The sequence below is a fragment of the Rattus norvegicus genome, chromosome 1, assembly GCF_036323735.1.
Source record: "Rattus norvegicus strain BN/NHsdMcwi chromosome 1, GRCr8, whole genome shotgun sequence".
Taxonomy (NCBI): Eukaryota; Metazoa; Chordata; class Mammalia; order Rodentia; family Muridae; genus Rattus; species Rattus norvegicus.
Window position 1 is genome coordinate 13,989,335 of NC_086019.1, and position 26,619 is coordinate 14,015,953.

At 41.0% G+C, this 26,619-nt stretch overlaps 1 long non-coding RNA gene across 1 annotated transcript in view; it reads right to left on the minus strand.

Annotated features, from left to right (window-relative positions):
* Nucleotides 1–493: 493 nt before the first annotated feature.
* LOC102546831 (uncharacterized) overlaps nucleotides 494–26,619 on the minus strand; it is a 118,327-nt gene continuing 92,201 nt past the window's right edge. The window contains exons 6-8 of the long non-coding RNA XR_001835532.3: nucleotides 2,395–2,533; nucleotides 1,927–2,061; nucleotides 494–726 (exon numbers count right to left, since the gene is read on the minus strand). This is a non-coding gene — a long non-coding RNA (uncharacterized LOC102546831). The remainder of the gene's footprint in view (nucleotides 727–1,926; nucleotides 2,062–2,394; nucleotides 2,534–26,619) is intronic.

A 26,619-nucleotide genomic window follows, 5' to 3' on the forward strand; every position in this document is an offset into this window, starting at 1 on the left:
AAGCTAGCTATGAATTTGAAGTCCTGTTATATTTTAGCCATCATCTCACCCCAGAAATGTTCCTTATGCAGTGCTTCATCTATTGAACTCAATATGAAGATGGGGAAAGAGAACATATCTTGGCCTTCCTAGAGCTGAGAAGTGAAGAAGCTGAAACAAAAAAAAAAAAAAAATAGAACTAAAGTTATTCTTTAAAATATGGTAGCAATTCAATACCTTGAATAATTATCATGGAAATGTAATATGGAGAATGAAATCTTCTAAGGATCTTTGTGTCACTTATGAACTTAGAAATGGTGGATGATAAACGGCCTCCACTGAACAAGAGCTTTGGCTTTGATTGGCTGTCTAGATCACAATGGAGACATTCCCCAATCAGAGCAAACAGCCACACGAAGTAACACGCTGATGTGATAAACTATAATCTCAGTGGCTGAGCAGTATTGAAGTATTAAGTGAACCAGGCTGCCATAACAAAATACCATAAACCCAGTAGGTTAAACAACAGGTTTGTATTTTTCACAGTTGTGAGGCTAGCAAGCCCAAGATCAAGGTGTCTGCTAGTTCAGTTTCCCAGTAGAGTCCTTTTCCTGGCTTCTAAGTGGCTCTGCCTTCCTGCAGGGTCCTTTTGAGACTGGGAGAATAAGAGTTCTTTCAGCTTCTTCTCCAAACGACATAGATAGACTCGTCCTTGGAACCACATCTGAGTCTGAGACCCTCAGAGCACTGTAGACAGGGAATCAACATGGGAATTATTAAGAGTGGAGTGGAGAGTTGAGCACAAACGTTCAATCTCTCACAGTAAATATGAGCATCCTGCCCAAACATGCCTCAGAATGCTTCATCCCACGGACAGCAAAATTGATTTTACACTAAAGTCAAAATTCTAGTCCCACTGCTGGACCTATTTTTGCCTCCTTTTTGCTACTCAACCACATGGAGGCATCCAGATGTGTGTGTCCAGTATGATGCAGCCTAGATAACAAACATAACCATCTCTCTATGACAGTTGTTACTTACGGCTACATTTCCCAAGAGAGGAAGAAATGAAAGTAGTTGAGATGCTGCAAGTAATTTTTCTTTTAATATCACAAACAACAATATTTTATTCTTGTCTATTACATGGCTGGGAAAATAGGTAACAGTGTATTTCAAGACATTCTGACAAAGTTGCAAAGCAATTCAAAAAGGCCTACTTACTGGATCACAAAGAAAAACTAGTAGCAACAGACATGTCTCTATGCTTTTAATTCAACAAGGGGCAGAGTCCCTCCTATATGCATTGAAATTTATGGGCCTTGGTTTTCAGTTGTCTTAGAGTTGTAGAATCATGGATAGAGAGCACAACACTTCATTCCCTGTGATGCGAAATCAGTCCAAGCTCAGAGAGAATGTGCTTTACAAGGGTTTTCATCCCATGGGTTATTTACAAAACTATCCACATGGACTAAGGTTAAATAAAGTACATGTAAATGGTACATACCTATTCCCGTAATCCAGTAAGACATGGTGGCATAAAGAGAAGCATGGCCTCCTCTCTAAAGCTTCAGATACTATTATAAAAGTGTTTTTAGAATAGACACTAGGGACCATGTATGATGGCATCCACTTCTAATCTCAGCACTCAGGCAGAGGCAGATGGGTCACTGTGAGTTCAAGGGCAGTCTGGTATACACACCAAGTTCTAGGACAGCCAGGGCTATGTTAAAAAAAAAAAAGGATGCTGGAATCTAGAGTTCCACTATGATATACACAAATAGCCATATACAAGAACAAGACAACCAGGAACTGAAACATCACAGCCTCAGATGCTGCCTTCTTTGGGCAGCCAGAGGCACTCAGTAATGAAATGGAATACATTTAGGAGTGGGGACAAGACTGTCAATACATTTTAGATATAAATTACCAAGAAAGAGGAGCAGTTACCAGACTCTTCCAGCAAGTTCATCTTGAGTCACCCTCTTTCTCATTATGTTTCATTGTGGTTGAGTAGAAAAAACAAATCCAGCCTTTCCTCTTGAGCGCATGCATTTGTGAATTGTGGTGACCATTAGATTAGTCCTAAATTTAGACAAGAGGATGTGAAGAGGTCATAAAAGCTTATGGACCCAAGTGTATAGGTATATCTCTGTATTCATATGCTAAATGCCTGTTGAAACTACCTATATTGCTAGTAGAATGTTAAAATCCTTTGTCCCTTTGCAAAAGGATTTCTAAGTAGGAAAAAAAAATTGCACCCACACTCAACCTCCAGTTGTTTCCAGAGAAGACCTGTGGGTTGGTGCATGTCTATGCACAGTGGACAAAATGGGATAGGAACTCTGGTCTCTTTTGAGGACATTAGCTCCACCAGTCGTGGCCTATTTAATGGGGCAAATAAAGATGTTTCCTAACCTAGAAAAGCAAAGTTGTCTCTTCCTGCTTTTCTAAGTCCTTGTGATGCACAGTTACATCAACCCGAGATCAGCTTCTTTCTCCTTGCTAAAGAGAGGCCAATGATATTCCCTGGTGCAAAAAGGTTGATCTTCACGACCTGTTGTGAGATAGAAGCTAATTTTAGAAGCCTCTTAATGTACCGTCCGTGGAACAACAAAATAAAATTATAAAGATGATTGTCATTGGGAAGGAGAGGCAGTTGTCTATGGAAAGGGGTGAAAGGGAGTTTGTGGAATTGTAAACCACATCGATGTCTATCCCAGTAAACAAAAATGAATTGGAACTTTCTACAATAGCCCGTAAAATCCACCCTACTTTGCATGTGCACCTTTATCATGGGGAACAGAGTGAAGAGTTTACTCAGCTCTGTGGATGCTGCTCAGTGGAAAAGCTGTCCTGTATGAACCTTGGGTGTCCATGCTTGAAAGAAAGAATCAAGTTCCACCATTTATGTGACTGAGAGGGTACTACTGATTGAACTCGGGGTTTCTTACATGCATAGGTAAGTGCTCTCCCATGAGATCATATCTCTAGGTATCTTTCAACTTCTATCTTGAGATAGAGTCCTACTAAATCACTTAGGCTGGTCTTGAACTTACGATGTTCCCGCCTCAGTCTTTTAAGAGTCCACCTGAGTTTACAAGTGGACCCTACCATAACCAGTTCATATTGTTTTTATAAGAAACGAGAAATATATTACCATGTTAAACCCAATAAAGCCCCTTACATAAAAGGTACATGTTCTGAGACTATGAGTACTGGAAACTGAAAATATACCACATCCTGTGTGTATGAGTGTTGTGTATTTCTATACAGATGGACAGACATATATCAAATGTTTAATTTATTAATGAGCCACAGTAATAGATTAATAACAATATCAAAATAGAGCAATTCCAAACAATATACCATGATGAAACTTATGTACGATGTTCCTTTGTCTCAAATATCTTACTGCTCTGGATTCACCCTTCTCCTTCTTCACAAAATGCTTTCACAATGAATGACGGAGGGATTTCACATAGCATTGAGCTACAACAGGAGTTACTTAAGCAGAAGTACTGAGATAGTGTGATAGTCATCTGACTGTCTAGATGGCTACTAAGTGACTCATGGGCAGGTAGCATATAGAGCATGGATACCGTTGACAAACGATGACTCATATCCTGGACTCCAGAGAGAGACAGTTCAAAATGTCATCCTGTTACTCAGAAAGGCATGTATTTAAGATTTTCAAATTGTTTATTTCAGGAATTTTCTACTTAGTATTTTCGGATGGTTGCTGACCACAAAGAACTAAGTCTACAGAATGTGAAACCATAGGAGAAGGGGGACTGCTATACTTTGAAACTGGTTGGCCACACCCTAAAAGAAAAAGATACTTAGGAAAATTTCCATCTCTCTTCCCTGTTCAGCTCTATTTCCTCTAACCCAATGGTTCTCATCAACCTTCCAAATGCTAAAACCCTTTAATACAGCTCATGTTGTGGCGACGCCAACCATAAAATTATTTCCTCTCCAGTGGAAGCTCCCTCATACCTCCTTTTCTCTGCTCATCAAATACTAACTTGCAACAGAATGGAGCAGGCAGCATCACAGCACAGTGTTGCAAAGGTAAAATTTAATTTTCCTTGTTTAGAAAACTCAAAGTAGAAGTAGCTATTCATGTTGTGCCTCCAGTTGTCTTCTAGACTTTAAGTTCTTAGTTAAAGTCCTAGTCAAAGTTCACAGCAGTTTAAGTATTATCAAGTCCACCTATGCTGAAAAGCAACACAGTGTGAAAATGTCATTTTTTTCTCATCGATGTGACTGAGGGACAATACTGTACATTAGCTCATGACACGGCAAAAACAAAGCTGTGTCACTCAATTCCACTAAACTCTTGCACTGTCAGCGTGTCTCCAAGCCAGCATGGCTGTTCTATGGGGCGCCCTACCACTGCATGTCTATTTACAGCAAGATGATCTTAGAGAACAGTGTAGGCAAAACACCAGACCATAGTGCTCACCACACTGTAACAGAGTCTGTAGCCCTCATCCCTCACTCAGGGGAGGTGAAGTTTCTCAACTTTTCCACATTTTCCTTTTTTGGTGCGTCGACTTCCATATGCCTTCTTCCATCTATTAATGCTCTAAAAACTCAAGCTGATCTCCATGGGAAGACTGTGAGAAAGCATGTTTGTTTCTTCTATGCTGCAGAGCAAAGAAGATGATTTGTTAAGCCACTGTCTGTGCTCACGGTGCCCTGTCCCTGTCCTGGAACCCACATAAGGCAGAGAACTTTGTGGAGGAAATCACTTAATCAACAAGAAGGGCTGTCTTGAGTTAACTGTGTTAAGGAGGCTGCGTTGCAATGATTCATTATTACAATGAAACCATTATTTCCTAGACTCTGCCAAAAACCTTACCACAATTCACTCATGCAATTTTGTTACAAATTAAGATGTCCTATAGTCTTGAAAGGAGACGTAATCTTCAAGGCCCAGGGAGAGGGGAAGATCTATGCTTCGGATCAAGAAACTGACCTGAAAAACTCAAGCAAAAGGAAAAAATGAAATCTCTGATGATTCTGATGGGCGGGGAATAAGAGCCACCGTCCCTTCATGTCCCTTCAGCATTTTATAGAGGTTCAAAGAGAAGTTCAGTGAAACACAGTATGCCTGAGGAATATGGCAAGGACCTACCAGGGTTCTCTCTCAAAGGAGAAGAGAAGTAAAGGGTCTGAGATGATGATGATGATGATGATGATGATGATGATGATGATGATGATGATGATGTGTGTGTGTGTGTGTGTGTGTGTGTGTGTGTGTTGATCTATAAGGTTGTCAACCATCTCATTTCTTTTTTTTTTTTTTTTTTGGTTCTTTTTTCGGAGCTGGGGCCCGAACCCAGGGCCTTGCACTTCCTAGGCAAGCGCCCTACCACTGAGCTAAATCCCCAACCCAACCATCTCATTTCTTAGCTTTTCTCTGTTTTCCCTTTTGGCACGTTTTTCTCTCACATCCTTCTTCAGTCCACTGGTGCTCAGGAGAGCAGTACAGCGCCACCCAACACAACAAGAAGGAGCAAATCAGATCAAGAAAGGGGAACCCATAGTCTTCCTCCTTTTCTTTTCTCCTCTTAAATTTCACTGTCAGGAAGAGCTGTTGATAACCATTCCCTAGTGAGAGATGGTATCTCAGAACCTGCTAGAGAGAAGCAAGCAAGAGTAATAGCTTCTCTGACAGGAAGCTCAGAGCTCAGCCGCTAGATCACATGACCCACTGAGGCACAGGAAGGGGAATATTTTCTCTCCCTCCAACCTTCTTCAATCTGCACCCCTTCTTCCTTTATCAATTATTTCCTAGGATCCCATTTAGTTTGTTTGTTTGTTTGTTTGTTTTGACCGCTAAGGCCTAATGGCCAAATTAGCAATGGTTCAGAATGATCTGGAACAAAAGCTTACATTCCAGTGACTCACTGTCTTATTCGTGTGTCCTATATACATAGAACATGTTGACTCTGCCCACATATACTTGCCTCTAAATGTAAAGGCACCAGTGAAATGCCATGAAGATGTCTATACAAATAAGCAAAACTTCAGAATGGTATGTCCCCAGCCCAGCCCAAGAACTCAAAGCTGGAGCACAGACAGGGCTTGACCCTAGGAGGCTGATGGTCTGGATTTGCATTGCCTCAGTCAGCTAATCTTACATAAGTACACACTCCAAAGATCTACTTCCCAACAAATGAAAACAAATACGCACAAAAACTTTTCAGCTTTCTTCTAGATTTTGGTTTAAGGTTCTTCGTAAATTATCAAGTCTGACAAAATATAAACCTGTAAATTGATTGTGCCATCAATCGTTACCAAAAACTATCACAATGAATGGACAACCAGCCTTTTTCCTTGTGACATTAGGGTTATTGCAACATCTCCAAAACCTAGTATTAAATTTATTTCAGTATTCTATATAGCAAAAGGATTCCCAGAGAAGAAGCAGAACACACACTCTCATTGCACACAATGGCTATGTATGTTATATGTGAGAGGGTAGATTCCCTTGATATTATTTTTGATATTATTTTATTGATATTATTATTGATTATTTTTCTTTATCCAGAACCCAGAAGAAAAGTCCATGGCTGCTTTCCACTACTAACCCATAAGTATCTGCTTGGCTATGTATGGAGAAAGTGTGTAAATACCATATCCAACTTTTCAGTTTGTTAATAAGACACGAGTCTAGATTTTATCAACTGTTTAACACCTCACTAATGCTTTTCTACGACCTACAGGATCTGGATTATAGAAGGTATAGCCTGTGACTCTGCCAAAGTACTTCATCATTGACAACAAAAACTATTGACTGAGTCTGAGTTACATACACGTGGTCCTTCCATTCTAACCAAGTACTAAGTGTTATTGAAGACAAAGGCATATACCGCTGTGTCAGAGACGCATAGGGTGGCGAAATGAAACAGTATGGTTGAGCAAGAAGGTACAGATTTCTGTAGAAATATGAGCAATAAGGAGGGATCAGGGAAAGTTAGGGGCGCTGCTGAGATTGCATCAGTATCGAGGTCTACAGAAACTAGGATGAGATAAACATGTCTGGGTCTTACTTCATGGAACTTAAATGGAGATCTGAGAAGGAACTGCAGGTCGGTTGGTAAGCTAAGGTCTCAGAAAAAGTTTATCAAAACAAGTCAGATTATGAGTCAAGAGTGGTCTCACTCAGTGCCCCACCTAGGGAGCTATGCTATATCCACCTGGGATGCTAGCGCCATCATAGGCATCATAGGACTGGATGCTAGGGGGAGCCATGAAGAGACAAGGGCGGGAAGAGTGGCGTTGAGGTAAAGGAGCCAAGCTCTGCCTTGAACAAAGAAGAAATCTCTCTCGTGCAGCAGGCAGCTGCCTGTGACCTCGTCTGCCTCATCCACCATGGCGTTAGCAAGCACTCTTCCAGCTGAACAGTTTAGAATGTGGTATCTGGGAGTTAAGTGAGCCATTCACTCTCAAGTTTTCAGGTGGGAATTTCTACCACAGACTCGGTAGGGTGAAGTTTCTGTGGGATATTATTGTGAAACTGCTTCAGATCCCTACATCCTTCTCAACTGTTCCTCAAAAACTTAAAAAATAGCACGTTAACTCTCAGAGTGATTCAACTGGCTTAAAATAATTCACAAACATCTTTCTAAAAGGAAGTAGGGGGAAAGATAGGAGGTGGCACGCAAATCAGCTAGCAGGTTTTGCGAACAGTAAGAGGTAGAGGGAAGAGATCACACGGACTCTGGGGCTAGCAGTCATTTGTATTTCGTCACGAATTGCTTGGTGAAATGCTTGGTGGATTAGGACAGACCACCAGTGTGACCAAGGCTAAAGAAGTGCGCTAAGTAGATTAAACAGTTGAGAGTCAGAAGGAAACTTCTCTTGGGCCCATTAAGCCATAGCTACTTGGGAATGACAGTGTTTCTATATGCAACAGTGGCTTAACCCAAGTGATGACAGTGACCCAAGATGGGCACAAACAGGTGTTTTGGAGGAAGTGTCTTTTTAACCCCCAATCGCCTATTATAAGCATTATAAGACAGCGTCTTCTTTTACTTCAAAGCCACATTCTCAAGGTGCCTGAGATCATTCATTAATTCGCTAGAAATTTATTTTACACTCGTCATACATCAGGCACCGTGCCGGGCCCCGTGGATACAAAAGTGAATAAATAATATAATTAATCATAATAATAGCTTCCATTATCAAGAGTCTGGCATATGCCCAGGAGCTCTCCTTCCATTGCCCACAACAAACTTCTAAAGGAAGCATTATGTTCCCGTCAATAGTGAAAGTCTAAGATGAAGAAAGGAAGGCTCTGAGATGAAAGGACAGGGGTCTCTCAGCGAACTGCAAGAGCAAGATTAAAAAAAGAAAAACCAAAAAACACACTGGGGATAACCCATGGCATATGCCAAACTAGAGATTACAGGGGAGTGGGGAAAGAGGCAGTCTTAACTTAGACAAAGGAAAAAGGAATGCGGGTATGGAGTACAGGGGTTTGCAGAAGTGTGTGTGTGTGTGTGTGTGTGTGTGTGTGTGTGTGTGTCTGCATGTGCTGAGGGATAAGGACCTTGGCCGAAGATAACAAACAGCCCAGGATGTGAGATACGGGTAACAAGATGGGATGTGCTTTTGCACCACCGTATCTCAAGCCTCTCTTGAGAGGACAACCAGGAGAAGGCTCCAGGGCTTGTGCTTTACCTCACAGAGAGTCTGACAAGACACCTCTTTGTCTGTCGGAAGAGGCGGGCCATTTATCATGACAGACAATTTCTCTCTTTGAGTTAGATAGTATGCCATCTATCTATGTTCCTAATATGGATCTACAGTAACGACAGGTTTTTAAACAACGAACCAGATCATGTAGGTCCGAACAAATACTGCACAATAATCACCTCAAATTTACAGGCCCACTGCAGTGTTCCTCCCAAGGCCTGAGGCATTCCATGCTCATCCTTTTCAAAACTGCCTTCCAGCCAGCAGAGTATTCTTTTGAATATCCTAAGGAGTGACAAATCTTCACCCTTTGCAGAATAAAGTTTTTGCATTGGTTCGTTTTGTTTGTTTTAAGGTTAAAAAAAATGTCATTTAGGGGCTAAGCCTAGATAAGGTTAAATTGGGTAAAAATAGTTGAAAACATAATTAAATGCCAGAAACCACATTAAGAATTTTCTATAAATCACTCTAATGTAATTCTCACCACAGATCTATAAAATTAATATTACACCATATTTAATATTTCCTTAACAATTACAGAATTAACATATATCAATGAAGCATATTAAGGTTGATATTGATGTCCTCATTGAATACTTCTTTATTGCAAAATCATTATTTTCATTGAAGGCCATTTGGAATACTCTAGAAGAGCAGAGACTAAGCCCTCTAGTCTCTCACCACACACATGTAGTCCTTCATTATCTGCCTGGGTCTTCTTTTTTAAGTACCAACATATCATTTTCTACCAAAATTAATCAGTGTATACAACTTTTATATATTTATATAAATTCATATATAACATTTCAATACATTCTATACCCTGAACCATTTTTCATGTCACTGAGTTCTATGAAATCTTTTCTCACCACTTGGTATTCCTGTACATAATTATAAAATCATCTACTTAAGAATTTCCACAAAATAAAACAAAGCAAAAAAATGAATTTAGCCAGGCAGTGGTGACCCATACATTTAATCCCAGCACTTATGAGGCAGTGCCTGGCCTACAGGTTGAGTTTCAGGATAGCCAGGACTATATAATAAGAGAAACCCTATCTCAAGGAGGAGGAGGAAGAAGAGGAGGAGGGCCCATTCTTCATAAATAAGTCATGGTAAATATGTATGATCTTTTTCTAGAGTTATGAATGCAGGACATGTATGATCTAAAGGCTGTTAGAATTTTCTCATCCTATACTTAAATTTTAACACAGGCTCAAGTTGTCCTAGGTATTTGACTTTCTAAAGCTATGATCCCCCCCTAACTATGATCAATTAATTTCTAAGGGATCATCTGTAAGAGAGGGATCCACACAATTACAACCAGATCTACTGAAGGATTTTGGTTGGTTGGTTGGTTGGTTGGTTGGTTGGTTGGTTGGTTGGTTGGTTGGTTGGTTAGTTGGTTGGTTTTTGTCTTGTTCTTTTTGAGAAAGTTTTCTCTATGAGACAGCTATGGCTGTCCTGGAACTCACTATGTAGCCGGGGTGGTCTCGAACTCAAGCAGTGAGGTTAAAGGTGTGTGCCACTACCATTGGCCTGAAGGATTTAGAGAAAAGAGTATATAACGACTTCAGCGTAAAGCACTCTAAGAAATTGAGTTCATTTCTGAGTTTGTGTTCAGTTGTTCTTAAAGCACTCTCTTCGCTTCATTGGTGCATTCTTAGAAGACATAAGCTCTGGACTTTATGGGTTTACAGGCTAGTGACTATCCTGGCCTAAACACTGAGCTTCTTTCTATTTTAATTGCCAAAAAGTCAAATCCCTCCAGCCATTTCCACAGTCTACTAGGCCAGTCACTCTCAGGTAGAGAGCCCACACCCACATGTTTACAACACCAAACGACTAATAGATAGCCCAGTCTTTAAGGCTGGCTACATTCTGATAACAGGAGAGGGGGTTGCATTGCCCACTCAAAGTTCTTCTACTTTGCTGTAAATATATGGCCTGCTCTCCTGGAAGGAGAATGAGACAAGAACAGCAGCTCTGCCTAGGACAACCATCCCAGGAAGGAAATTCAAACAAACTAGACAGAAAACGCAACTGCTTGAGTGTCAATCCATTGCAGACGAGGGAGACGGTGTGTTGAAACTACCTCTTAGTAGAGGCACTTTACAAACATTTCCAAATTGTCTTTAGTTTCTTGGCCACAAGATATGTTCCTCTTTGTGGGGAGGGGAGCAAATAGAAAGGCGAAGTGTGAAAGATTGGGGTTGATAGGAACAGTGCCTCAAGCTTTCAGGGCTTTGGTAAAGACGTGCTGGAGGTCTCAGCACAGCTACCAGCTTTCTCTTCTGCTCTGTTTATTGATCACCTGGCTAGCAAGCAGTCCTGTATGCTACCCTCCCCCATCCTAAGCATTTCTCCAGCTTCACGGAACTCTGAACTCTTGTCAAACATCCGGGCACACTTTTGCTACTCCCAGGGAGCCAGGACCTAGGATCTCTGCCTCTTCTTTCCACATACCCTCCTATCACTCACTCTGGTACAAGCCCCTGTCTTCTAGAGACCTTGCTTTCTGTTTCTACTTCTTGTTTGGTTTCAGACTCAGAGACAAGGGACTGAGGTGCATATTTTACATACCAAAGCAGACCTGACCACCGGGTTCTCCTCAGTCCCTGCCTGGCATACCAAGCCCCCAACCCTGAACTTTCCAACCCAAGAGCTGGGCTGCCCTTCCCCAAGAGGCTTTTCCCTCTATAATGCAGACATTTTGTGCTCCCTCACTCTCCCTAGGGCCAGGGAACTCGCCCAAGAGCAGCTTTCCAATAAACCTGCCTTTAATATATTTTAATCTGGTTTGAACTGGCTCATTTTCCTGACGACAAAGAAATGGCCTATCACTTCTGTTCTTTAACACATAATAATCTGAGTGCTTCAAACTCTTCAGAGTTTTGCTTTGTTTTGCTTTAATCCCAGAAATTCAGTCTTCTCACCATGGTGTTTGAAGCTGAGGCCCTGCCCTACTCTTTGCCTTCAACTTCTGCCAACTGCTCACACCACATCCCATAGCTCCAGTCCCAACCCCCTCCTGGAACACTCTCCACCCCCCTAGGCCTTAAGCTGGATGCCTTTACCTTTCAGACCAAAGATCCAAAGCTGGTTCCTGAGGTTAGCTTCAGCTCCCTTCTCCAAAGTCATGCCACATTATTGTCCCTTTATCGCCGGCACCAGGGACATCAGCTTCTATTTGTCTGTTTGTTGTTCTGTCTTGTTCACTGTAATATAGGCTATAAAATAAACTTACCTCTAACTTACACAGTATTTTACCTGCGTCAAGCTCACAAAAAAAGTATTTAATAAAAAATGCGCCAAATAAAGAAATGAACAAATGACTAAGACAGTGGGTAGAGCCCATTCACCTAGTACTGCCTTTAATTTTTTAGGAAAACATGTATCTGTCTTTCTGTTTGTTTGTCTGATTGACTGGTTGGTTAGTTAGTTGGTTGGTTGGTTGGTTAGTAAGTTGGTTGGTTGGTTGGTTAGTAAGTTGGTTGGTTGGTTGGTTGGTTGGTTGGTTAGTAAGTTGGTTGGTTGGTTGGTTGGTTGGTTAGTAAGTTGGTTGGTTGGTTGGTTGGTTGGTTAGTAAGTTGGTTGGTTGGTTGGTTAGTAAGTTGGTTGGTTGGTTGGTTGGTTAGTAAGTTGGTTGGTTGGTTGGTTGGTTAGTAAGTTGGTTGGTTGGTTAGTTGGTTGGTTGGTTAGTAAGTTGGTTGGTTGGTTGGTTAGTAAGTTGGTTGGTTGGTTGGTTGGTTAGTAAGTTGGTTGGTTGGTTGGTTGGTTGGTTGGTTAGTAAGTTGGTTGGTTGGTTGGTTGGTTAGTAAGTTGGTTGGTTGGTTAGTAAGTTGGTTGGTTGGTTGGTTGGTTAGTTGGTTAGTAAGTTGGTTGGTTGGTTGGTTGGTTGGTTGGTTAGTAAGTTGGTTGGTTGGTTGGTTGGTTGGTTAGTAAGTTGGTTGGTTGGTTGGTTAGTAAGTTGGTTGGTTGGTTGGTTAGTTGGTTAGTAAGTTGGTTGGTTGGTTGGTTAGTTGGTTGGTTGGTTGGTTTTTAAGACAGCATCTCATTATAGCCCAGGCTACCCTGAACTTCTGTGTAACTCTTTACAGTTATGAATGTTGATACTATATTAAGTTAGGCTCACCTACTATATCCTACCATATAACCTTCTCCAAGTTGCAAGTTGGATGTTTTGCTTGTTGTACCAACTCTCATGTCTTAGTGACCAGAAAGAACTAATTAAGCTTCAAGAATGTTTTTCTTATTTGACTAGCAAGAAAAGGTGCTAATAAGAGAACATAACATGTTATCTTTTATAAAGTTAACTTATGATTATTCTTTCTCTTGTTCTTATTTTTTTTTTTTAAGATGGGTCTCACACAGCCCAGGCTGGCTTTGAGCTCACTGTGTAGCTAAACATGATGCTCCTGTTCTTCCCCCTGAGGGCTGGGATTACAAGTGTCACTCCATACCCAGTCTTCCTGGATACTGGAGAGCAAAACCCAGTACTATATGCATGCTAAGCAACCATTTTACCAACTGAGCACTACATCCCTAGCCCCCATAGATTTTAAGCCTGATATACTTTCTGTAAAGAACTTTCAATCTGGAGAGTTATCTTACTATAATCTTATATGAAAGTGCATTCTTGATGAAAGTCAAATCATTTCCCTTGTCCCCTAGGAAAAATATACCTTTGTATCAAAAACATATATAAGCATATAAATGCACATACATAAACACGTATTATGCATTGGTGGCTCTGCTCTATGCATGAGGCTTTCTGCATTACATAATGCATGACTGGAAAACTAGGTCAAGGGGTAGAAACCCCCACATCTTTGAAATCTTCATGAATACAATACTGTGTCCCATCACCTCTGGCTTAAGAGCCTCAGAATAGAATCAGACAAAGAACGGGAAGCAAAATGGGAGAGCCAGCCCTGTGTGAACACAGAAGCATCAGTATCCTCTGGGACGCTCATGTCACGTCTGCAGGGACATGGTTTTGTCAAGCAGTATTTCTGGTAGTAAGCATAAGCCGGACTTCGTGTGTTTTCACAATGAGTGCTGAGATATTTTTGTTGTGCATTTTATCCAAATTGTGAAAAATTCATGGTCTAGCAATCCGGTTTCATAGTCTAGCAATGCTATAAGCACCAGACTTATTATTTTTTTTTTGAAATGATATTAGGGAAGCACCTTGTAAGCCACTCCCTTGATTCTATGCTTATTCCACACACCCTCACCCACTAAGGACAGTCCCTTTACTCTCTTTTCCTACTGCAATAAAACCATGTCCCTGTAAGACAAGAAAACCAGAATGCTGAGAGTCAAGGAATAAAGATTTGTGAGGCAGATGTTCCCCCAAATAACTCACACATTTCTACACATCTCTAACAACAACAACAACAACAACAACAACAACAACAACAATAATAATAATAATAAAAAACAGAAACTGTTAGCAACCACAGGACAGTCTCTCTCTCTCTCTCTCTCTCTCTCTCTCTCTCTCTCTCTCTCTCTCTCTCTCATTTGTGCTTTTGAATCCCCTATTTTCTGGTTTCGTCTATAGCAGATGTCTCCTTGTTATCTGCTAGCATCACATGCACAGAGGAGTCTGTGGAGCCTGACTTCTGTCAGTGTGATCTTGTTACAGCCAAAGAAGGAGATCTGTCCCAGCCTGAGCCCCCCAACTCCCTACACATCAGTTTGCAAATGGACAAATGAGGCTCCATTGATAATGCGTATCTGAAAGGCCACATTCCTTTTTTCTCCAATTCGCTCCCCACAGAGACTGGTCTGTGACCTTTTCAGATAAGAGAAAGACCCACCATGTAAGGGTGCATTCCGTTGCTTGGTAGGTCAGGAATTTTTAGATCCTTACATCCCCCCCACCCCCCCCACCCCCGTTGGGATCAAACCCTGAAATCCTGAGCATGCCAAGAAGTACTTGCTACCATTGGTCAAAGGCCCCAGCTCCTAGCTCCTTACTTTCAAAAAATGTCTTTATTAAGGATTTTAAATATGGCTTACTATGTGACTGTCTCTTGAAATGTTTAAGTTCTTTTGAGGCATTCATATACAAAACAGATTATCAAAACCTAATTTTGGAGATGGACCATATTAGTAAATTCTTTTGTTATTATATAGATTACTCTTTTTTAATATGTCATGCTAGTCAAACTGAACAATTCGACCAAATGTGATATCCATTAATCATTTGCATTTCTTGTCACAGGCCAGGAGGGGTTGCATCATAAGGTTTAGGGATAAGAGAGGAAATATGAGACAATGTCACAGAGGAAGAAGAATCCTCAGGTCCACCCTTAAGCTCTTTCCCCAGAGTCTGGCCTTCTGCTTCCCTGACTTAGAATCTCTCACATCCATCGTCTGAGAGTCTCAACTCTTCCCATTAGGACAATGTGTCTGTCGGTGAGCAGTGTCTTCCCCAAGACCGTGCACAGAGAGAATCTAACAGAAGGAGAGGAAATTTCAGCCTGGAGACGAGCAGAAAAGCGTTTGATTAGAAAGAAATGTAGCCACAGTGCACTCTTCTCTAAATACATCACACAAATACTGTGAAATTTCCGAATATTTGCTTCACTCCGGCACTACAATCATGACGATTGATTTGCTGGGAGGGATAATTGAGCCATGGACATTGCTCTGCTCAACTGAGTGTATTTAGACAGGGGTTGATGGACAAATATTTGGAGTATATATTTATATAATTGAGACATACTTAAAATCGATAGTTATTGTTTGTTTATCTGAAATTCAAATTTATCTGAAAATTCTGAGCTTTGTTTCCTTAATCTGACACCTATAAGTGAGAAGCCATTGAATTTGGAAAGTACAAGGTCACTGTGACCTCTGAAACATTAGGTATTAAGTGAGTGGCAGGGAAGCCAAATCTGATTAGAAGAAAAGAGAGATAAGCCTACACTACTTTTTTCTAGAAAATGGATAGTGAATAGAAAGAGAGACGTGTTCTTCTCTGTAACTCTGAAACTCTGCCAGAATATAGTTAAATAAATCAAGGAATGCATTTGTCTAAGATTAGATGCCATTATCTTACTAGATTGTAGATTTGTAGAGGAATTTATCTTTGCTATTTTGACTTTAAAAATAATTAGCACAAACGCCTTGTACCACTTCTGATTCTTATGCTTGAAGAAATGTCTGAGTGGTGTAATAGATCTAATTTTCCTTCTTTAACAACCAAACAGAGAATAATCTGTTTACCTGAGTGAAAAACTGCAGAGAAGTAACAGGCAATATCGAAAGAAATTGAAAAGGTAATAGTACGAACCAGAAGCTTGAAGCGAATCTAACCAAAGAAAGCTTTTGTATCTAAAGCAAATTACACGAATTAAATACAGACGAGAACGCCAACGCGTCAGCAAACGAAACAATTATCTAGCCCCAAAACAAAGCCAAATGACTACTAAGCATGTGCGTAAGCTTTTACTAACAAAGGCAAGGTCACATTAAAGCCAGACACCTTCTCATGGCCAGTGGGTTAACGAAACTTTGAAATTCTAACTATGCCAAAGTTAGGTACGAAACAAAAAGACTATGGCGCACCACCAGCGGATGTGGGCATTCGATTCCTTGGCTTGTGAAAACAATTCCGTGTCATCTAATAAAGTCATAGAAATGCATATGGCACTAGCTAGCAACTCCATCTTGCAGACTTTATGGAGGAAAATTCTTGTTGGTGAACACCAAGAGACTTTGTCAAGAGTGTCTCCTCCCCCAGAGGCCTAAAAAGAGCCTGGTTATCAGTCAAAGGGAAGTAAACTGAGTAGCTTGCGTTATATTTACACAATCAAGAAAGTTAGCCCTGCTTATCTATAAGTTCCACTTCCAGCAGCATCAACAAATTTAGGATGGAAAAATATTGGGATTGGGGGAAGCATCTATCATGAACACATTCAGACTCCCCTCCCCCTTGATATTATTTCTAAAACAAAACAGGGAGCTCTTATCTACATAATGTTTGCATGATATTAGGTGTGTAATTATTCCGGGGATGACTTAAAGATGCGGAAAAATGTACTAGGGTAATAAGCAAATGCCTCATCACTTGATACACAGTTACTTGAGCATTTTGGTATCTTCGGGGATCCTGAATCTTTTCTTCTACATATATGGAAGAACCTCTCTTCAGTGGCATTTAATCAGCTACATGCATATGAATGAATCTCACAAAAAAAAAAAAAATCTCGAACTAATGCAAATCGCAGGAAAAGGCACAAAGTACATCCCGTTTATGAGGTGGCAAATGGGTAAAAAACAAAACTATTTCTTCAACGGAGCGTGCAACACTCACGTGTGAGTTTGTGAAATAACTCACACGTAAGTGCACACGCAAACGTAGTGGCTACTTTTAAAATGAAGGGATTAGGAAGGTTTTCTTACATGTAGTGATAAGTGCACAGGTACGAATTTGTTATTTACTCGTCATTATTCTATTGCAATGAACAATTTCATGGTTTAGATGCTGATAACGAGATGCACACACAGTCCCACTTACTACCAAATAATTTCTACCCAGAGCTGACTCTAGATACAGACTTCAAAACGTGCATCATGTGCTAAAACCACCTTCTCTTACCAACTAGATTCATCAACCCAGTATGGTTTTAGCATTCCCAAGAGGAGCATGCGCAGTAAAGCCCTGAGGTTGCGTCACCGCTAATCGCTGGTCTTACAGCTTCTCTTTGTGTTTAAGATTGAGCCTTCTAGAAACCACCCCGCCCAAAATGTTACACAGACTCTCCGAAGCATGTTTTTCAAGTTCGATGAGAGCCAAAAATGATTTGGCACAAGAACACTAGATCCAAAATATTCTGGGCTTTTAAAGGCACCAGCACAGACCTAGAAAGAGGTTGTGACAGGGGCTTCTCCTTGGAACAGGACATGTTTATGGAGCAGCACAGAGAGGTGCTCAGACTGGACTACTTATTTTCAGCTTTGTTTCATACTAAGTCAAGCCCAAAACATAGAGACTCTGAAACTTTCTTTTAAAAAAAAATTGAATTTTTAAATTTCTCTCTCTCTCTCTCTCTCTCTCTCTCTCTCTCTCTCTGTGTGTGTGTGTGTGTGTGTATGTGTGTGTGTGTGTGTGTGTCTACATTCTACATGGTGCACATGCAGAGGCCTGAGACAACGTGCAGAAGTTGGTTTTTTCCTTCCGCCTGTGGGATCCGGGGACACAACTTGGGTTGAAGGGCTTAGTGTCAAGTACCTTTTCCTGCTGAGCCATCTTGAGATCCTAAAACTTTTTGGAGTGATAATGGGGTTCTAGTGGGTCTCCTTCCCACTGCTCTGGACCAGTCCTGCCCTGAATAACACCTCCATGACACCCTTCTCTAGCAACACTTATCTATTACCATCCGACAGACAGATGTTCCTGTCCACACAGCATTGGCAACGATGCCAAGATCTTCTGATTAGACAGGTGTCAATGATGCACATCAGTAACCCCAGAGCTCAAAGGATGGGGACGCCTAGGCAACATAGCAACGCCCTACCTAAGGGGAAAAAAAAAAAAAAAAAAAAAAAAACCTCCCTGAAACAACGCTCTGACAACTGTCATCGAGCCAGCTTATGTCTTACTTGCTGATTGCCTGTATTAGAGATAATTGATGCTGTTTTTGTCGAGGATAAAGAATGCCTCTTTGTTTCTGGCATTATGTGACTTCGGGGACTTAAAAAAAAAAAACATTTCTATTAGTGCTTAAACTACAGTAACAAATATCTCCTAGACAAACTGTAACTGAATGCTCAGTGAGAGCCGACAGCACATCTAATCACCTGGCCTATTAATCACCGCCCTTTTTTTTTTCCTTGTCTCAGAGCTATCTATGAAAGGGAGAAAAGACCTCGCAGAGCACGGAGATAAAGAACTAGAAAGAAGCTTTAACAAGCAGTCTGTTGTCATGTTAATGCTGCTTTCTTCAGAGGATAACTAAAATCTTCTCATAACCTCAGCACCCACAGCAGACTATCCTGTGTCAGTCAGCTGCCATTTCGTACCCATGTCAGAGGGCTGGCATCCTGTGGTGACCTCACTAGATACTAGATAATATGGGCGACTGAACTGATCTCTATATTCTATAAATTGAGGTGACTGGGCTCAATGGCAGAAAGTCATGCCTACAACTAGTACTGGTTCGAATCTGGGAATGTAACTGTACCTCTCTCCGTTACACTGACTGAACTCTGTCCTCTAAATAGGCTAAAACAGATGCCGGTAGGACTGCTGTGATAACTTAAGCTTGGTGGGCAGTTAAAGAAAGACATGGGGGCTAGAAAGATGGTTCCATTGATAAAGGGCCTGCCATGCAAGTGTGAGGAGGAGGAGAGATCAGATTCCCAGAACCTGAGTGAAAAGCTGGGCAGGCGTTGCATGCTGGAGGCAAAGATAAGGGGAGATAAGGGGGGCAGCTGGCTAACTAGACTCGTTGAATGTGTGAGCGCTGAGTTCAATTCACAGGCCTCGCCAAGGAGGAATTGATCCCAGAAGACATCTGACGTCAACTTCAGGCCTCCACACACATCGACCCACACCAGTGTACTCACACACATGAAAACACACATAAATGCACTCACTTCACATATGCATACACATAATAAAGGGAAAGGAAGAATGACTCAGAGGGCTGGGGAGAGAGCTCAGTCAGCAAACTGCTACTCAAGTGTGATGACCTCAGTTCAATTCCCAGAATCCGCATAAAAAGTTAGACATAGTGGTGTGTGCTTATAATCCCAACCTAGGGAAGACACAGACAGAAGGCTTCTTGGAGCTCACAGGCCAGCTGCCTAGCCGGATCAATGAGTTCTAAGACAGTGGGATACCCTGTCTAAAAGACAGGATGAATAATGCCTGAAAAGCGTTACACCCAAATCCTCTGGTCTCCAAATGCATGTAAACACAATACACATGTTCACACATGAGCACACACTCATACGTGCATACACAAACACAAACATACACACACACACGCACAATAATAGAGGAACACTGTGAAACCTTTTATGTGATAACTCTTTCATAGTCTAATGCTAAAGAAGACAAATTTTAAGTCAGAATAAAGAGCTATTATTTACACAATATAAACATAGCATGGAAAATCACAAGACTCTGTAAGTCTTTTTATATGGCCATAGAGATCACTGGCTGATCAAATTGAAGCTCGAGCCCTCTCTTTTCCAATTACTCCATTAGTTAAATGGGAGCAATAAACCTATTCAACCCCTAGGGATGTTGGAAGAACTCATGAGGCAATGTTTAGGAAGCACTCAAAATTCCTCAAATGAAAGGTTCTGTGAAAACACAGCCCTACGCTATTCCAGCCACCCATAGCCACATTCTGCTAGTTCAAAACACCACCTAGTATCCTGATGAGAAGCTCCATTTCTGGTACCATACTCTTTGTACTTGGCTCACTCAGTGAAATAAGAGGACATAAACTGATGCATAAAAGTTTATGCGTGTGTGTGTGTGTGTGTGTGTGTGTGTATCCCCAAGTGATAAAACATTGAGCCCAGGCAAATAACCCTCTAACCGATGCCTCCAACCGATATATATTTATGTTTGTAGGGTCTTACTATATAGCCCTAACTGGCCTAGAAACTCCTTATGCAGACCAAACTCATATGACCACAAACTCATAGAGCCCTGCCTGCCTCTACTTCCCAAGTGCTGAGTGAGATTAAAGGCCTGCATCACCACACCCAGCTAATGAATATTATTTTTAACAGCAAAAGCTCACTTTTAATTAGTATCCTACATTTTCGATGTTCCTTACTGGAGTGCGATGGGCAAATACATGATATCAGTCAAGAGTACTTAGGAAGCACACTGTTCACAGCTGACTGATAAAAAGATGTTAATAAATAAAATGTGGCTAAGTCCATGGAGGAGGGGGAAAGCTGTGTGTTGGTAAAGGTAAAGTTGTTTGTGCAGAGTAAGGCGAAGCTCATGTCACGTCTTCTGTAAGACGGGGAAAGGAGATAGAGAGACTCATGGACGGTTCCAGATTCCTGCCCCACAGCTGTGTTTTGAGTTGCACCATGGAACTGATGTCATATCATCTGATTACATGGTCGTATGGCCCTCTCCACCCTCAGGAATTCCTGACAGTTCCTGCCTATGTCTCATAGGATATGACCATTACCCTATAGGGTGCATTCCATACTTAGTTTCAAAGGTCTTTTAAAGGAATCTTAAGGATCTTCATCCAACAAAAACTGTACTAGGAAAGGCTCAATAGTAAATGGAGTTTCACAAAAAACAACAACAACAATAACAAAAAAACCCCCAACAACCCTAATGTACTGTCTTACATTAGGCAAATCCTTCTATAAAAACTTGAGAGGGGAGGAGGAAAAAAATATTACTGCCAATGTCAAACAAGTCAACAGCTCCCGTTGCATCTGTTAACGATTAGCTGTTAAGTACTAAGTTCTAATTTATTGTTAAGTTCTAAGTTCTATTAACAGTATTAAGGATGATGTCTGTTGTTTGCCATGATAGAGAAAACCTTGCTCTCAAGATTATATCCTTGTGGTGGAGGCCACAGAATGAGAAAGAGAGGTAAAATATTGAAATATGTCCATGGTAAATGTAGCTAGGCAGGTACCAAGACATGTGAACCACATACCTGCTCGATGAGTGAAGAAAGGTGCTAGAGTTGTGGTATTAAACAAACAAACACCCTCACAGAGAATGTGTGTTTGGAATGGACCTTGAAGGACAGTTAGAATTTTGTAAAGGAGACATAATAGAAGAAAAAAATATCTGAGATGTGTGGAATGGTTGTGTTGATATTGTTAATTGCTGTTGTTTGTTTTATTTTTATAAAACAATTTATAGGATTATAAATCAGATCTAAATGGCAGGTAGGATATTCCTACTAGAGAAAAATGTGAGAAGAGCGGAGGTTCAGTCAGAATGGGCTTTGAGAGCCACAGTAAAGAATAAGAACTTAATTCTACAATTTGTCGAACCACAAAGAGTCTGAGCAGGAAAGTAGCCTAATGAGAGCTATGCTTGGGGCGAATAATTAGTCCTCCATGATGTAGAATGATTGCAGAGAGCTGATGGAGAACCTTTGCAATGTTCTAGGTGAGAGAAATCATGAGATCTGGTTTGCAGGCTCAAACCAGTCCACACTTTAAATCCCAGCAGGAGACTAAGGCCAACCTAGGAGGACACAGTGAGGAGAGAGAGAGAGAGAGAGAGAGAGAGAGGGAGAGAGAGAGAGAGAGAGAGAGAGAGAGAGAGAGAGAGAGAGAGAGGTGGGGGGAAAGGGAGAGGGAGAGGGAGAGAGAGAGAGAGAGAAATTATCAAGACTTAAGTCTGAATGGCAATGGTAGCATCTTGAGTGTTGTCCCCAAGGAAGGTCCTCTGAGAGTTAAGTTTTTGTGTAGGGCTGACTGAAGACCACTCAGAACCTTTGACAGATAGGACAGAAATTGGGGGCTAGGAGAAAGAGATGCCAGTACCATGAGGAACTGTAAGGTGGGATGGTCCCTTACTGGAAAAGAAGAAAAGTTTGCAGAAGTCAATTGCAAAGCAACAAGGGAGAAAGAAACGTCAGCTAGAGCTCCAGTTTGAGAACACCCAGGAAATGCCTCGGAGTAAACTAGAAGATCTGGTTTGGAAGGCTAAAGGGACAGCTTCAATTGGAGCATGTCTATGCCTTCTTTGTTTAGATAATGCTACCAGCAAGATCATGACTAGGTCAACACCTATAGTTAGTTAAGCCTATAGTACATCTTACTTTTGGTCCCTCAAGTCCCTAAAGGGGAAAGAGTAGGTGAAGGTAGCCTGGGATCCTATTAGCAATGAGGAAAGCACTGGTCAGTGCCTAAGTTCAGAAAATAAGTCCCAAGCAAGAAGGCATAAAGCCTAGGAAGCAAGACTTTAAGTACTCCATTTCTAGACGTACACTGGGATTCCTGGAAGACATTACTCATTCGGCAACAAGATGAAGAGAATAAAATAACTGAGTGAGGACCAGTGAGCTGGCCCAGTAAGCAAAGGAGCGTGCCACAAAGCAGACCACCTGAGTGTGATGCCCAGTGTTCATAGAGTAGAGGGAAACACCTACTATATGACTTGTGCAAATTGTCCTCTGACCCGCCCAACCATGCCGTAGCATATGAGCACAAACTAAACTGATGAATTAATTAATTGATTTAATGTAATTAAAATGAGAAATTAACATGTGAAATATGCAGCCTTCAAATATACAGACCCAACCCAATTAGAGGATACACTCTCTTTACAAGACCCACAGAAAGATTTAAAAAATTAAGAATAAGCTTTAAAAGCAAAATACAAACTTTGGTGAATACCGCTAACACTCTTAAGCACGCCTAGAAGAGAAAAACAGACATCATAGAATCAGAGTCCCCCTTTCTCTTGGCAAAGGATGACTCAATGTTACAAAGACATCAATCCTGTCTCTTCTAGTAAATATATAAATGAAATGCAATCCCAGTAAACATCCAATAAACCCTGTGGGAGATAGTCAGGTTGATCTGAAAATTCATATGAAAGGCAAACATGCAAGAATAACTAGCAAGACTCTGGAGGACAGGGCATCTACCAGATATGAAATCACACGGAGACGTCCACAGTTTGTAAAGTGTGGGACTCAAATATAAACGGAGAAGGGAACAAAGCAGAATGTTAAGGAGATGGTAATGGCGATGTCGCCAGTCGAATCAATAGGGAGAAGAGAGATTTCTGATGAAATGGTTATGGAAAATATAGCCTTCTGTGAAAGATACCTACAGACCCATACACTGGAATGAAATCTAAATACGCTAGCATTTGGATTTGTTTGCTTTGACACTACAGTCTTACTGGCTAGCTCTGGGTGTCCTGGGACTCACTATGTAGACTAGTCTGGCTTCAGACTCATGAGACCTCCCTAACTGCTCCCGTCTCCAAAGTTCGGGGATTAAAGGTGTGCCCCCAGAACACCCACTATATTAATGACTTCATCATAAAGCACGGAACGATTTAAGAAGCAGAAGAAAAACTGAGTGAATATGTTTGAAAACTGGTATGGGGGAGAATCTTAAAACTCAATGACTCAATTCTAACTATGAAAAAAATACAACGAAAATAATACCTAGCTGAGGGCTGGAAAGATGGCTCAGTAGTTAAGAGCACTATATGCTCTTCCAGAGGACCCAGGTCATCAATGCCCAGCACCCACATGGCAGCTGGCAACTCTCTGTGACTCCGGTTCGAGGAGATCTGACACCCTCACACAGACATACACACAGGCAAAGCACCAATGTACATAAATCACTAACAAAAAGGTTTTTTAAAAATGACTATCTAGGTGAGCAGTGGTAGCGCATGCCTTTAATCCCAGCACTCGGAAGGCAGAGCCAGGCAGATCTCTGCGAGTTTGAGGCCAGCCTGGTGTACACAGAAAGTTCTATGACAGCCAAGACTACACAGAACAGTCCTTTTTTTTTTTTAAAATAACAAACAAGCAAAAAAAAGAGTATCTAGATGTTAAAAGTATGTTTTCATTATTTGACATGTTAAGAAAAATCATATATAAAATTAAAGGTCAAATGCCAAACTAAGAGGAAACATTTAAAATACACAGATGAAGGCCCAGTATATTAATATCCTTAAAAATCCCTGGAAAGAAATAGCCAAAAATCTCATGGAAAGATAAGACCAATAGAGGCAGTTCGCCAAACCAAAAGATACAAACACATGTCCAGATATACAACGTCATCCATAAAGGGACAAATGCAAGTTAAAAGTACACAAACTTGATACCAAGGTGCTTCTCAATGGGATTGGCCCAAATTCAGAGCAGACCCATTCTCTCATCTCTTATTATTGGGAATGCAGTACACTGTAAACCCTGGACAGAATTTAGCAAAACTTAAGCAAACTACATATTCATCTACCCTCTGTTCAAACAATCCCAGTTCTGAAAATCCACCTTAACAGATCCACTACCATCACTTTCAATAATATCGAATTTCCAGAAACTAATTGAAAGTCCCTTTTCTACAGTACAGGGAAATAAACTACAAAGGAGTCACATAAAGGAATTGGGTGGCTACACAAATGTTGACATTTTTTGTAAATCGTTTGAGAGGTTTCGAGGATCTATTGTCATGTAGCGAAAAGGTATGAAATTATAGACTCGGGCTCAGGCAAACCTTGGTTCTCATTTAAACAGAAAGGAGTAACCAAAGTGTAGAAGGAGAGAAAAGGGGAAGATATGATGAGATGTTATGCATGAGCCTTCTTGAATTTTTTAAAAATAGTTTCAAAAGACATTACCGGGACAAGAATCAGTTTGAATGTAGATTAATTATTAATGACAATCACTCTAAGTTATGTTCCTTGATAATAGTATTGGGATGGTGTAGGAAAAAATTCTTCTTCTTAGGAAGGATGGTGAAGGACTGAGAAATAAAGATCAAGATGTCGACAACTTACTGTAGGGTGCACGTATATATATATATGTATGAGCATAAGTATGCACACATACCAAAGGCAGAATAAAGTGATTGCCGAGAAAATAGACAACTAGGGAACAGGACTGTAAAGGGAATCCTCTATGAAAGTTTTCTACAGGTTGAATTCTTTAAAATTAAAAAAAAAATGGGTGGTAGTAGAGGGTGGAATTTGAGCCTATGAGCTGATATAAATATATTGGTTACTGGTAAGGGAATAGAATCAAGCATTTGTTTCACTTTCCCTAACAGAGTTATGACTGGGGGTCATAGTTAACTAGGAAAACTTGTCATCATAGGAAGTCTTCTGTATAATAAATGAAGGGGTATCATGTATGAACTATAATGAGTTAACAGATTAGACGTAACCATCAACAACTGCAAACATCCTACAATGAGTAACATAAAACATGTGCACCTCCAGATGGGAGCAGATAATACCCACCCCCACCCCACCCCCAACCCCCCACCCCACCCCCACCCCCCACCCCCGCCATGAAGGCAGCTTGCCAAATATAAATAAATAAACAGTACAACCAGGCTTCTAGATGAGACTATCAGAAACAATTTAGGGAAAGAGGAACACGCTAAACATCACCCTAGGGTGCCCTCATCCAAACCTGGAAAGATATTTTGGAAACCCTACACAACAAAGAATCTTGTTCCTCTGAGGAAGAAGGGAACCCATAGCTTAAAAGGAACCATAAAAACAACCTGACAAAAGTATGAACCTCATTTATACTTACAATTGGCTAACCCTTATTCCAAAAAGTGTGGGAGAAACAAGTGGACAATGAAATACAGCTGGGACAGTTGGTGATTGGGAATTGTTGATCACCATCTTTAGAGATGATAATGGTATTTGGTAGGATTTTACACATGCTTTGTTTTCTTACCTATACTTGTTATACGTGGTGGTTCTGTGTTATATAAGGATATGGTCATGCAACTTCATTGCGCATGTTTCTAATGCTCATAGACCCACAGTCACGCAAACACATATATACACATTCATGCATACCTGTAGGATGATGTCATGCGGCTGAAGGCAGATACAAGTTAGAACGAGGCCTGTCATTGGACGAGAAGGAAGGATGGGCGGGAGAAAAGTTTGAGGGAAGGGGAGGAGACTGGAACGGAAAGAGACGGGAAGAGGAAGCAGCCAAGAGAACACGGAGGCAGATGTTAAGATTCCACTCTGTACCTTTACAGGTTGTTAGGAATGTTCTTGAGGGATGGATATGTATAGGGCTTTGTATGTTTAGGTGGGCAATTATATCTCATCAATTGGATCAGAGGTTATTGTGTTGTGTGTTTGTTCTTGTGGCGAATTAAGTTTAAAAGAGTATGTGGCAGCTGGGACACTAAGCCGCCACGGAATTGGGATGTATATTTCTGGCATGGTGGCCGCCT